The sequence below is a fragment of the Schistocerca americana genome, chromosome 9 (assembly GCF_021461395.2).
Source record: "Schistocerca americana isolate TAMUIC-IGC-003095 chromosome 9, iqSchAmer2.1, whole genome shotgun sequence".
In the NCBI taxonomy this organism is placed as follows: Eukaryota; Metazoa; Arthropoda; class Insecta; order Orthoptera; family Acrididae; genus Schistocerca; species Schistocerca americana.
Window position 1 is genome coordinate 126,680,615 of NC_060127.1, and position 12,507 is coordinate 126,693,121.

At 50.7% G+C, this 12,507-nt stretch overlaps 15 non-coding genes across 15 annotated transcripts; all 15 read right to left on the reverse strand.

Moving 5' to 3' along the window:
• Positions 1-492: 492 nt before the first annotated feature.
• Positions 493-565, reverse strand: Trnaa-agc. Its single transcript has one exon. It is a non-coding gene; the product is annotated as a tRNA-Ala (tRNA).
• Positions 566-981: 416 nt separating this feature from the next.
• On the reverse strand, positions 982-1,054 carry Trnaa-ugc. Its single transcript has one exon. It is a non-coding gene; the product is annotated as a tRNA-Ala (tRNA).
• Positions 1,055-2,058: 1,004 nt separating this feature from the next.
• Trnaa-agc lies at positions 2,059-2,131 on the reverse strand. The gene has a single exon. It is a non-coding gene; the product is annotated as a tRNA-Ala (tRNA).
• Positions 2,132-2,536: 405 nt separating this feature from the next.
• On the reverse strand, positions 2,537-2,609 carry Trnaa-ugc. Its single transcript has one exon. It is a non-coding gene; the product is annotated as a tRNA-Ala (tRNA).
• Positions 2,610-4,100: 1,491 nt separating this feature from the next.
• On the reverse strand, positions 4,101-4,173 carry Trnaa-ugc. The gene has a single exon. It is a non-coding gene; the product is annotated as a tRNA-Ala (tRNA).
• Positions 4,174-5,186: 1,013 nt separating this feature from the next.
• Trnaa-agc lies at positions 5,187-5,259 on the reverse strand. Its single transcript has one exon. It is a non-coding gene; the product is annotated as a tRNA-Ala (tRNA).
• A 405-nt stretch (positions 5,260-5,664) lies between these two features.
• Trnaa-ugc lies at positions 5,665-5,737 on the reverse strand. Its single transcript has one exon. It is a non-coding gene; the product is annotated as a tRNA-Ala (tRNA).
• Positions 5,738-6,738: 1,001 nt separating this feature from the next.
• Positions 6,739-6,811, reverse strand: Trnaa-agc. The gene has a single exon. It is a non-coding gene; the product is annotated as a tRNA-Ala (tRNA).
• Positions 6,812-7,216: 405 nt separating this feature from the next.
• Positions 7,217-7,289, reverse strand: Trnaa-ugc. Its single transcript has one exon. It is a non-coding gene; the product is annotated as a tRNA-Ala (tRNA).
• A 1,002-nt stretch (positions 7,290-8,291) lies between these two features.
• Positions 8,292-8,364, reverse strand: Trnaa-agc. Its single transcript has one exon. It is a non-coding gene; the product is annotated as a tRNA-Ala (tRNA).
• A 416-nt stretch (positions 8,365-8,780) lies between these two features.
• Trnaa-ugc lies at positions 8,781-8,853 on the reverse strand. The gene has a single exon. It is a non-coding gene; the product is annotated as a tRNA-Ala (tRNA).
• Positions 8,854-9,855: 1,002 nt separating this feature from the next.
• Trnaa-agc lies at positions 9,856-9,928 on the reverse strand. The gene has a single exon. It is a non-coding gene; the product is annotated as a tRNA-Ala (tRNA).
• Positions 9,929-10,344: 416 nt separating this feature from the next.
• On the reverse strand, positions 10,345-10,417 carry Trnaa-ugc. Its single transcript has one exon. It is a non-coding gene; the product is annotated as a tRNA-Ala (tRNA).
• A 1,013-nt stretch (positions 10,418-11,430) lies between these two features.
• Positions 11,431-11,503, reverse strand: Trnaa-agc. Its single transcript has one exon. It is a non-coding gene; the product is annotated as a tRNA-Ala (tRNA).
• A 405-nt stretch (positions 11,504-11,908) lies between these two features.
• Positions 11,909-11,981, reverse strand: Trnaa-ugc. Its single transcript has one exon. It is a non-coding gene; the product is annotated as a tRNA-Ala (tRNA).
• Between the last annotated feature and the right edge of the window lie 526 nt (positions 11,982-12,507).

Here is a 12,507-nt window from a genome sequence, read left to right on the forward strand (position 1 = left end):
AAGCGAATGAGCACATTTCGCCTACGACTTAGGCCGCCCTCCTAGTGTGGCTGTTCCGTGTCTGCAGGCAGCGAGGGGCTGCAAGCTTCCTGTGTTCGCGCCTATGTCACCTCTGCTTGCTTGTCAGAGACAGAGTATCGCAAAACATACAACTCACTCCATGAATTGATTGCTACGGCATCTGTCATCAGCAGTCACAACTAGCAACACCAGTAGCAGCCGACTGCACGTCAAGAATTGGAATGTGCAGTGGGATTTTTGTGAATTCGGCGCAAGGCTGATCTTTGCGACATAGGTTTGAGAATCTTATGGGAACACTTGTACTGTTTCTAAATTAAGTGTAGTGGTGGGAGGAGGGTGCTTCGTGCGCATTACAGCACGCTTGCCAATTGTGGCTGCTAATCGTTGGCTCGTATCTGCCTTGACACATTTTCTGGCTGTGAATTATTCCACTTGCATGGCAGTGTGCGCATGTTGGTGTGTTAAAAATTCTGGAGGCGCTGGGTATCGATCCCAGTACCTCTCGCATGCTAAGCGAGCGCTCTACCATCTGAGCTACGCCCCCTGCTGACGAACTGCGCTACATACAGCCATATCAATGACACAGACCCTTGCACTCCCATTATTCCGCTGACAAACACTACTCTCAATGTGTCCGTGAGGGTGTCTTTCAGGTTTCCTGCATTCTGTATCGAATCGTAGTTGGCCAAAATCAAAGTGGCACCCACGACGTCGAAAATAGCGTTCGGCCAACGCTCTGGGGTAGACGAACGTGTTGTCCACTCTCTAGACTTCATTGAGGTTAGGCCGTTATACCTAAGGCAGATTTGCACTCGATGACACCTCGACAACAGCCGGTCCTCACATTTACGTCTTGCTCTCCTTACGTCAGTATACGAGTCTGTGACGCTGGCTTTGCAACATCTTGCGTGCCTTTAGGCTCGCCGCGACCAACACTTACCACGCACTGACCACAAAACATGGAGGCGCCGGGGCTTGAACCCAGGACCTTTCACATGCAAAGCTAACGCTCTACCAACTGAGCTACGCCCCCAAGCACAACCAAGCTGCGCTGATCTCCGTTCTTTGCTACTCTTATGTGCACGGACGCGATGGTTGGTTGGTTTGCAGGGGTGAAGGGACCAGAGTACAAAGGCGCGGACACGTTCACATACGCAAGAGTTCCAAGTAGTTTCGATGCTCTGGTATTACGACTGCAAATTCCGTCCGTTTTTAACGTCTTAAATTGAAGGGACAGTCACAAGTTGCTCCGTTTTCACTCCATGTCGACAATCACACAGCACCTGAGGTAACAAGCACATCTGAAGACCCATTGTGCACTCGACTGTTCATGCCACCTCACTGCCTCGCACTTTACTACTGTGTACCACTCTTGTCGTCCAACTGCAAAAGACTGGGCCACAACAACTTTCCGCGTCTCCATTGCACTGCGCAAACTACGAAACGCTCCCCAAACATGGCACTCACCCACGCAGACGACTTTACACGACGCTCACGCAACGCTCACGCTAGTGACAGCCTTATTTAGAGCTTGACGTCGCACACAAGCGAATGAGCACATTTCGCCTACGACTTAGGCCGCCCTCCTAGTGTGGCTGTTCGGTGTCTGCAGGCAGCGAGGGGCTGCAAGCTTCCTGTGTTCGCGCCTATGTCACCTCTGCTTGCTTGTCAGAGACAGAGTATCGCAAAACATACAACTCACTCCATGAATTGATTGCTACGGCATCTGTCATCAGCAGTCACAACTAGCAACACCAGTAGCAGCCGACTCCACGTCAAGAATTGGAATGTGCAGTGGGATTTTTGTGAATTCCGCGCTAGGCTGATCTTTGCGACATAGGTTTGAGAATCTTATGGGAACACTTGTACTGTTTCTAAATTAAGTGTAGTGGTGGGAGGAGGGTGCTTCGTGCGCATTACAGCACGCTTGCCAATTGTGGCTGCTAATCGTTGGCTCGTATCTGCCTTGACACATTTTCTGGCTGTGAATTATTCCACTTGCATGGCAGTGTGCGCATGTTGGTGTGTTAAAAATTCTGGAGGCGCTGGGTATCGATCCCAGTACCTCTCGCATGCTAAGCGAGCGCTCTACCATCTGAGCTACGCCCCCTGCTGACGAACTGCGCTACATACAGCCATATCAATGACACAGACCCTTGCACTCCCATTATTCCGCTGACAAACACTACTCTCAATGTGTCCGTGAGGGTGTCTTTCAGGTTTCCTGCATTCTGTATCGAATCGTAGTTGGCCAAAATCAAAGTGGCACGCACGACGTCGAAAATAGCGTTCGGCCAACGCTCTGAGGTAGACGAACGTGTTGTCCACTCTCTAGACTTCATTGAGGTTAGGCCGTTATACCTAAGGCAGATTTGCACTCGATGACACCTCGACAACAGCCGGTCCTCACATTTACGTCTTGCTCTCCTTACGTCAGTATACGAGTCTGTGACGCTGGCTTTGCAACATCTTGCGTGCCTTTAGGCTCGCCGCGACCAACACTTACCACAAAACATGGAGGCGCCGGGGCTTGAACCCGGGACCTTTCACATGCAAAGCGAACGCTCTACCAACTGAGCTACGCCCCCAAGCACAAGCAAGCTGCGCTGTTCTCCGTTCTTTGCTACTCTTATGTGCACGGACGCGATGGTTGGTTGGTTTGCAGGGGTGAAGGGACCAGAGTACAAAGGCGCGGACACGTTCACATACGCAAGAGTTCCAAGTAGTTTCGATGCTCTGGTATTACGACTGCAAATTCCGTCCGTTTTTAACGTCTTAAATTGAAGGGACAGTCACAAGTTGCTCCGTTTTCACTCCATGTCGACAATCACACAGCACCTGAGGTAACAAGCACATCTGAAGACCCATTGTGCACTCGACTGTTCATGCCAACTCACTGCCTCGCACTTTACTACTGTGTACCACTCTTGTCGTCCAACTGTAAAAGACTGGGCCACAACAACTTTCCGCGTCTCCATTGCACTGCGCAAACTACGAAACGCTCCCCAAACATGGCACTCACCCACGCAGACGACTTTACCGACTTTACACGACGCTCACGCTAGTGACAGCCTTATTTAGAGCTTGACGTCGCACACAAGCGAATGAGCACATTTCGCCTACGACTTAGGCCGCCCTCCTAGTGTTGATGTTCCGTGTCTGCAGGCAGCGAGGGGCTGCAAGCTTCCTGTGTTCGCGCCTATGTCACCTCTGCTTGCTTGTCAGAGACAGAGTATCGCAAAACATACAACTCACTCCATGAATTGATTGCTACGGCATCTGTCATCAGCAGTCACAACTAGCAACACCAGTAGCAGCCGACTGCACGTCAAGAATTGGAATGTGCAGTGGGATTTTTGTGAATTCGGCGCAAGGCTGATCTTTGCGACATAGGTTTGAGAATCTTATGGGAACACTTGTACTGTTTCTAAATTAAGTGTAGTGGTGGGAGTAGGGTGCTTCGTGCGCATTACAGCACGCTTGCCAATTGTGGCTGCTAATCGTTGGCTCGTATCTGCCTTGACACATTTTCTGGCTGTGAATTATTCCACTTGCATGGCAGTGTGCGCATGTTGGTGTGTCAAAAATTCAGGAGGCACTGGGTATCGATCACAGTACCTCTTGCATGCTAAGCGAGCGCTCTACCATCTGAGCTACGCCCCCTGCTGACGAACTGCGCTACATACAGCCATATCAATGACACAGACCCTTGCACTCCCATTATTCCGCTGACAAACACTACTCTCAATGTGTCCGTGAGGGTGTCTTTCAGGTTTCCTGCATTCTGTATCGAATCGTAGTTGGCCAAAATCAAAGTGGCACGCACGACGTCGAAAATAGCGTTCGGCCAACGCTCTGAGGTAGACGAACGTGTTGTCCACTCTCTAGACTTCATTGAGGTTAGGCCGTTATACCTAAGGCAGATTTGCACTCGATGACACCTCGACAACAGCCGGTCCTCACATTTACGTCTTGCTCTCCTTACGTCAGTATACGAGTCTGTGACGCTGGCTTTGCAACATCTTGCGTGCCTTTAGGCTCGCCGCGACCAACACTTACCACGCACTGACCACAAAACATGGAGGCGCCGGAGCTTGAACCCGGGACCTTTCACATGCAAAGCGAACGCTCTACCAACTGAGCTACGCCCCCAAGCACAACCAAGCTGCGCTGTTCTCCGTTCTTTGCTACTCTTATGTGCACGGACGCGATGGTTGGTTGGTTTGCAGGGGTGAAGGGACCAGAGTACAAAGGCGCGGACACGTTCACATACGCAAGAGTTCCAAGTAGTTTCGATGCTCTGGTATTACGACTGCAAATTCCGTCCGTTTTTAACGTCTTAAATTGAAGGGACAGTCACAAGTTGCTCCGTTTTCACTCCATGTCGACAATCACACAGCACCTGAGGTAACAAGCACATCTGAAGACCCATTGTGCACTCGACTGTTCATGCCAACTCACTGCCTCGCACTTTACTACTGTGTACCACTCTTGTCGTCCAACTGCAAAAGACTGGGCCACAACAACTTTCCGCGTCTCCATTGCACTGCGCAAACTACGAAACGCTCCCCAAACATGGCACTCACCCACGCAGACGACTTTTCCGACTTTACACGACGCTCACGCAACGCTCACGCTAGTGACAGCCTTATTTAGAGCTTGACGTCGCACACAAGCGAATGAGCACATTTCGCCGACGACTTAGGCCGCCCTCCTAGTGTGGCTGTTCGGTGTCTGCAGGCAGCGAGGGGCTGCAAGCTTCCTGTGTTCGCGCCTATGTCACCTCTGCTTGCTTGTCAGAGACAGAGTATCGCAAAACATACAACTCACTCCATGAATTGATTGCTACGGCATCTGTCATCAGCAGTCACAACTAGCAACACCAGTAGCAGCCGACTGCACGTCAAGAATTGGAATGTGCAGTGGGATTTTTGTGAATTCGGCGCAAGGCTGATCTTTGCGACATAGGTTTGAGAATCTTATGGGAACACTTGTACTGTTTCTAAATTAAGTGTAGTGGTAGGAGGAGGGTGCTTCGTGCGCATTACAGCACGCTTGCCAATTGTGGCTGCTAATCGTTGGCTCGTATCTGCCTTGACACATTTTCTGGCTGTGAATTATTCCACTTGCATGGCAGTGTGCGCATGTTGGTGTGTTAAAAATTCTGGAGGCGCTGGGTATCGATCCCAGTACCTCTCGCATGCTAAGCGAGCGCTCTACCATCTGAGCTACGCCCCCTGCTGACGAACTGCGCTACATACAGCCATATCAATGACACAGACCCTTGCACTCCCATTATTCCGCTGACAAACACTACTCTCAATGTGTCCGTGAGGGTGTCTTTCAGGTTTCCTGCATTCTGTATCGAATCGTAGTTGGCCAAAATCAAAGTGGCACGCACGACGTCGAAAATAGCGTTCGGCCAACGCTCTGAGGTAGACGAACGTGTTGTCCACTCTCTAGACTTCATTGAGGTTAGGCCGTTATACCTAAGGCAGATTTGCACTCGATGACACCTCGACAACAGCCGGTCCTCACATTTACGTCTTGCTCTCCTTACGTCAGTATACGAGTCTGTGACGCTGGCTTTGCAACATCTTGCGTGCCTTTAGGCTCGCCGCGACCAACACTTACCACAAAACATGGAGGCGCCGGGGCTTGAACCCGGGACCTTTCACATGCAAAGCGAACGCTCTACCAACTGAGCTACGCCCCCAAGCACAACCAAGCTGCCTGTTCTCCGTTCTTTGCTACTCTTATTTGCACGGACACGATGGTTGGTTGGTTTGCAGGGGTGAAGGGACCAGAGTACAAAGGCGCGGACACGTTCACATACGCAAGAGTTCCAAGTAGTTTCGATGCTCTGGTATTACGACTGCAAATTCCGTCCGTTTTTAACGTCTTAAATTGAAGGGACAGTCACAAGTTGCTCCGTTTTCACTCCATGTCGACAATCACACAGCACCTGAGGTAACAAGCACATCTGAAGACCCATTGTGCACTCGACTGTTCATGCCAACTCACTGCCTCGCACTTTACTACTGTGTACCACTCTTGTCGTCCAACTGCAAAAGACTGGGCCACAACAACTTTCCGCGTCTCCATTGCACTGCGCAAACTACGAAACGCTCCCCAAACATGGCACTCACCCACGCAGACGACTTTTCCGACTTTACACGACGCTCACGCTAGTGACAGCCTTATTTAGAGCTTGACGTCGCACACAAGCGAATGAGCACATTTCGCCTACGACTTAGGCCGCCCTCCTAGTGTTGATGTTCCGTGTCTGCAGGCAGCGAGGGGCTGCAAGCTTCCTGTGTTCGCGCCTATGTCACCTCTGCTTGCTTGTCAGAGACAGAGTATCGCAAAACATACAACTCACTCCATGAATTGATTGCTACGGCATCTGTCATCAGCAGTCACAACTAGCAACACCAGTAGCAGCCGACTGCACGTCAAGAATTGGAATGTGCAGTGGGATTTTTGTGAATTCGGCGCAAGGCTGATCTTTGCGACATAGGTTTGAGAATCTTATGGGAACACTTGTACTGTTTCTAAATTAAGTGTAGTGGTGGGAGGAGGGTGCTTCGTGCGCATTACAGCACGCTTGCCAATTGTGGCTGCTAATCGTTGGCTCGTATCTGCCTTGACACATTTTCTGGCTGTGAATTATTCCACTTGCATGGCAGTGTGCGCATGTTGGTGTGTTAAAAATTCTGGAGGCGCTGGGTATCGATCCCAGTACCTCTCGCATGCTAAGCGAGCGCTCTACCATCTGAGCTACGCCCCCTGCTGACGAACTGCGCTACATACAGCCATATCAATGACACAGACCCTTGCACTCCCATTATTCCGCTGACAAACACTACTCTCAATGTGTCCGTGAGGGTGTCTTTCAGGTTTCCTGCATTCTGTATCGAATCGTAGTTGGCCAAAATCAAAGTGGCACGCACGACGTCGAAAATAGCGTTCGGCCAACGCTCTGAGGTAGACGAACGTGTTGTCCACTCTCTAGACTTCATTGAGGTTAGGCCGTTATACCTAAGGCAGATTTGCACTCGATGACACCTCGACAACAGCCGGTCCTCACATTTACGTCTTGCTCTCCTTACGTCAGTATACGAGTCTGTGACGCTGGCTTTGCAACATCTTGCGTACCTTTAGGCTCGCCGCGACCAACACTTACCACAAAACATGGAGGCGCCGGGGCTTGAACCCGGGACCTTTCACATGCAAAGCGAACGCTCTACCAACTGAGCTACGCCCCCAAGCACAACCAAGCTGCGCTGTTCTCCGTTCTTTGCTACTCTTATGTGCACGGACGCGATGGTTGGTTGGTTTGCAGGGGTGAAGGGACCAGAGTACAAAGGCGCGGACACGTTCACATACGCAAGAGTTCCAAGTACTTTCGATGCTCTGGTATTACGACTGCAAATTCCGTCCGTTTTTAACGTCTTAAATTGAAGGGACAGTCACAAGTTGCTCCGTTTTCACTCCATGTCGACAATCACACAGCACCTGAGGTAACAAGCACATCTGAAGACCCATTGTGCACTCGACTGTTCATGCCAACTCACTGCCTCGCACTTTACTACTGTGTACCACTCTTGTCGTCCAACTGCAAAAGACTGGGCCACAACAACTTTCCGCGTCTCCATTGCACTGCGCAAACTACGAAACGCTCCCCAAACATGGCACTGACCCACGCAGACGACTTTACCGACTTTACACGACGCTCACGCTAGTGACAGCCTTATTTAGAGCTTGACGTCGCACTCAAGCGAATGAGCACATTTCGCCTACGACTTAGGCCGCCCTCCTAGTGTTGATGTTCCGTGTCTGCAGGCAGCGAGGGGCTGCAAGCTTCCTGTGTTCGCGCCTATGTCACCTCTGCTTGCTTGTCAGAGACAGAGTATCGCAAAACATACAACTCACTCCATGAATTGATTGCTACGGCATCTGTCATCAGCAGTCACAACTAGCAACACCAGTAGCAGCCGACTGCACGTCAAGAATTGGAATGTGCAGTGGGATTTTTGTGAATTCGGCGCAAGGCTGATCTTTGCGACATAGGTTTGAGAATCTTATGGGAACACTTGTACTGTTTCTAAATTAAGTGTAGTAATGGGAGGAGGGTGCTTCGTGCGCATTACAGCACGCTTGCCAATTGTGGCTGCTAATCGTTGGCTCGTATCTGCCTTGACACATTTTCTGGCTGTGAATTATTCCACTTGCATGGCAGTGTGCGCATGTTGGTGTGTTAAAAATTCTGGAGGCGCTGGGTATCGATCCCAGTACCTCTCGCATGCTAAGCGAGCGCTCTACCATCTGAGCTACGCCCCCTGCTGACGAACTGCGCTACATACAGCCATATCAATGACACAGACCCTTGCACTCCCATTATTCCGCTGACAAACACTACTCTCAATGTGTCCGTGAGGGTGTCTTTCAGGTTTCCTGCATTCTGTATCGAATCGTAGTTGGCCAAAATCAAAGTGGCACGCACGACGTCGAAAATAGCGTTCGGCCAACGCTCTGAGGTAGACGAACGTGTTGTCCACTCTCTAGACTTCATTGAGGTTAGGCCGTTATACCTAAGGCAGATTTGCACTCGATGACACCTCGACAACAGCCGGTCCTCACATTTACGTCTTGCTCTCCTTACGTCAGTATACGAGTCTGTGACGCTGGCTTTGCAACATCTTGCGTGCCTTTAGGCTCGCCGCGACCAACACTTACCACGCACTGACCACAAAACATGGAGGCGCCGGGGCTTGAACCCGGGACCTTTCACATGCAAAGCGAACGCTCTACCAACTGAGCTACGCCCCCAAGCACAACCAAGCTGCGCTGTTCTCCGTTCTTTGCTACTCTTATGTGCACGGACGCGATGGTTGGTTGGTTTGCAGGGGTGAAGGGACCAGAGTACAAAGGCGCGGACACGTTCACATACGCAAGAGTTCCAAGTACTTTCGATGCTCTGGTATTACGACTGCAAATTCCGTCCGTTTTTAACGTCTTAAATTGAAGGGACAGTCACAAGTTGCTCCGTTTTCACTCCATGTCGACAATCACACAGCACCTGAGGTAACAAGCACATCTGAAGACCCATTGTGCACTCGACTGTTCATGCCAACTCACTGCCTCGCACTTTACTACTGTGTACCACTCTTGTCGTCCAACTGCAAAAGACTGGGCCACAACAACTTTCCGCGTCTCCATTGCACTGCGCAAACTACGAAACGCTCCCCAAACATGGCACTGACCCACGCAGACGACTTTACCGACTTTACACGACGCTCACGCTAGTGACAGCCTTATTTAGAGCTTGACGTCGCACTCAAGCGAATGAGCACATTTCGCCTACGACTTAGGCCGCCCTCCTAGTGTTGATGTTCCGTGTCTGCAGGCAGCGAGGGGCTGCAAGCTTCCTGTGTTCGCGCCTATGTCACCTCTGCTTGCTTGTCAGAGACAGAGTATCGCAAAACATACAACTCACTCCATGAATTGATTGCTACGGCATCTGTCATCAGCAGTCACAACTAGCAACACCAGTAGCAGCCGACTGCACGTCAAGAATTGGAATGTGCAGTGGGATTTTTGTGAATTCGGCGCAAGGCTGATCTTTGCGACATAGGTTTGAGAATCTTATGGGAACACTTGTACTGTTTCTAAATTAAGTGTAGTAATGGGAGGAGGGTGCTTCGTGCGCATTACAGCACGCTTGCCAATTGTGGCTGCTAATCGTTGGCTCGTATCTGCCTTGACACATTTTCTGGCTGTGAATTATTCCACTTGCATGGCAGTGTGCGCATGTTGGTGTGTTAAAAATTCTGGAGGCGCTGGGTATCGATCCCAGTACCTCTCGCATGCTAAGCGAGCGCTCTACCATCTGAGCTACGCCCCCTGCTGACGAACTGCGCTACATACAGCCATATCAATGACACAGACCCTTGCACTCCCATTATTCCGCTGACAAACACTACTCTCAATGTGTCCGTGAGGGTGTCTTTCAGGTTTCCTGCATTCTGTATCGAATCGTAGTTGGCCAAAATCAAAGTGGCACGCACGACGTCGAAAATAGCGTTCGGCCAACGCTCTGAGGTAGACGAACGTGTTGTCCACTCTCTAGACTTCATTGAGGTTAGGCCGTTATACCTAAGGCAGATTTGCACTCGATGACACCTCGACAACAGCCGGTCCTCACATTTACGTCTTGCTCTCCTTACGTCAGTATACGAGTCTGTGACGCTGGCTTTGCAACATCTTGCGTGCCTTTAGGCTCGCCGCGACCAACACTTACCACGCACTGACCACAAAACATGGAGGCGCCGGGGCTTGAACCCGGGACCTTTCACATGCAAAGCGAACGCTCTACCAACTGAGCTACGCCCCCAAGCACAACCAAGCTGCGCTGTTCTCCGTTCTTTGCTACTCTTATGTGCACGGACGCGATGGTTGGTTGGTTTGCAGGGGTGAAGGGACCAGAGTACAAAGGCGCGGACACGTTCACATACGCAAGAGTTCCAAGTACTTTCGATGCTCTGGTATTACGACTGCAAATTCCGTCCGTTTTTAACGTCTTAAATTGAAGGGACAGTCACAAGTTGCTCCGTTTTCACTCCATGTCGACAATCACACAGCACCTGAGGTAACAAGCACATCTGAAGACCCATTGTGCACTCGACTGTTCATGCCAACTCACTGCCTCGCACTTTACTACTGTGTACCACTCTTGTCGTCCAACTGCAAAAGACTGGGCCACAACAACTTTCCGCGTCTCCATTGCACTGCGCAAACTACGAAACGCTCCCCAAACATGGCACTCACCCACGCAGACGACTTTTCCGACTTTACACGACGCTCACGCAACGCTCACGCTAGTGACAGCCTTATTTAGAGCTTGACGTCGCACACAAGCGAATGAGCACATTTCGCCGACGACTTAGGCCGCCCTCCTAGTGTGGCTGTTCGGTGTCTGCAGGCAGCGAGGGGCTGCAAGCTTCCTGTGTTCGCGCCTATGTCACCTCTGCTTGCTTGTCAGAGACAGAGTATCGCAAAACATACAACTCACTCCATGAATTGATTGCTACGGCATCTGTCATCAGCAGTCACAACTAGCAACACCAGTAGCAGCCGACTGCACGTCAAGAATTGGAATGTGCAGTGGGATTTTTGTGAATTCGGCGCAAGGCTGATCTTTGCGACATAGGTTTGAGAATCTTATGGGAACACTTGTACTGTTTCTAAATTAAGTGTAGTGGTGGGAGGAGGGTGCTTCGTGCGCATTACAGCACGCTTGCCAATTGTGGCTGCTAATCGTTGGCTCGTATCTGCCTTGACACATTTTCTGGCTGTGAATTATTCCACTTGCATGGCAGTGTGCGCATGTTGGTGTGTTAAAAATTCTGGAGGCGCTGGGTATCGATCCCAGTACCTCTCGCATGCTAAGCGAGCGCTCTACCATCTGAGCTACGCCCCCTGCTGACGAACTGCGCTACATACAGCCATATCAATGACACAGACCCTTGCACTCCCATTATTCCGCTGACAAACACTACTCTCAATGTGTCCGTGAGGGTGTCTTTCAGGTTTCCTGCATTCTGTATCGAATCGTAGTTGGCCAAAATCAAAGTGGCACGCACGACGTCGAAAATAGCGTTCGGCCAACGCTCTGGGGTAGACGAACGTGTTGTCCACTCTCTAGACTTCATTGAGGTTAGGCCGTTATACCTAAGGCAGATTTGCACTCGATGACACCTCGACAACAGCCGGTCCTCACATTTACGTCTTGCTCTCCTTACGTCAGTATACGAGTCTGTGACGCTGGCTTTGCAACATCTTGCGTGCCTTTAGGCTCGCCGCGACCAACACTTACCACAAAACATGGAGGCGCCGGGGCTTGAACCCGGGACCTTTCACATGCAAAGCGAACGCTCTACCAACTGAGCTACGCCCCCAAGCACAACCAAGCTGCGCTGTTCTCCGTTCTTTGCTACTCTTATTTGCACGGACACGATGGTTGGTTGGTTTGCAGGGGTGAAGGGACCAGAGTACAAAGGCGCGGACACGTTCACATACGCAAGAGTTCCAAGTAGTTTCGATGCTCTGGTATTACGACTGCAAATTCCGTCCGTTTTTAACGTCTTAAATTGAAGGGACAGTCACAAGTTGCTCCGTTTTCACTCCATGTCGACAATCACACAGCACCTGAGGTAACAAGCACATCTGAAGACCCATTGTGCACTCGACTGTTCATGCCAACTCACTGCCTCGCACTTTACTACTGTGTACCACTCTTGTCGTCCAACTGCAAAAGACTGGGCCACAACAACTTTCCGCGTCTCCATTGCACTGCGCAAACTACGAAACGCTCCCCAAACATGGCACTCACCCACGCAGACGACTTTTCCGACTTTACACGACGCTCACGCTAGTGACAGCCTTATTTAGAGCTTGACGTCGCACACAAGCGAATGAGCACAT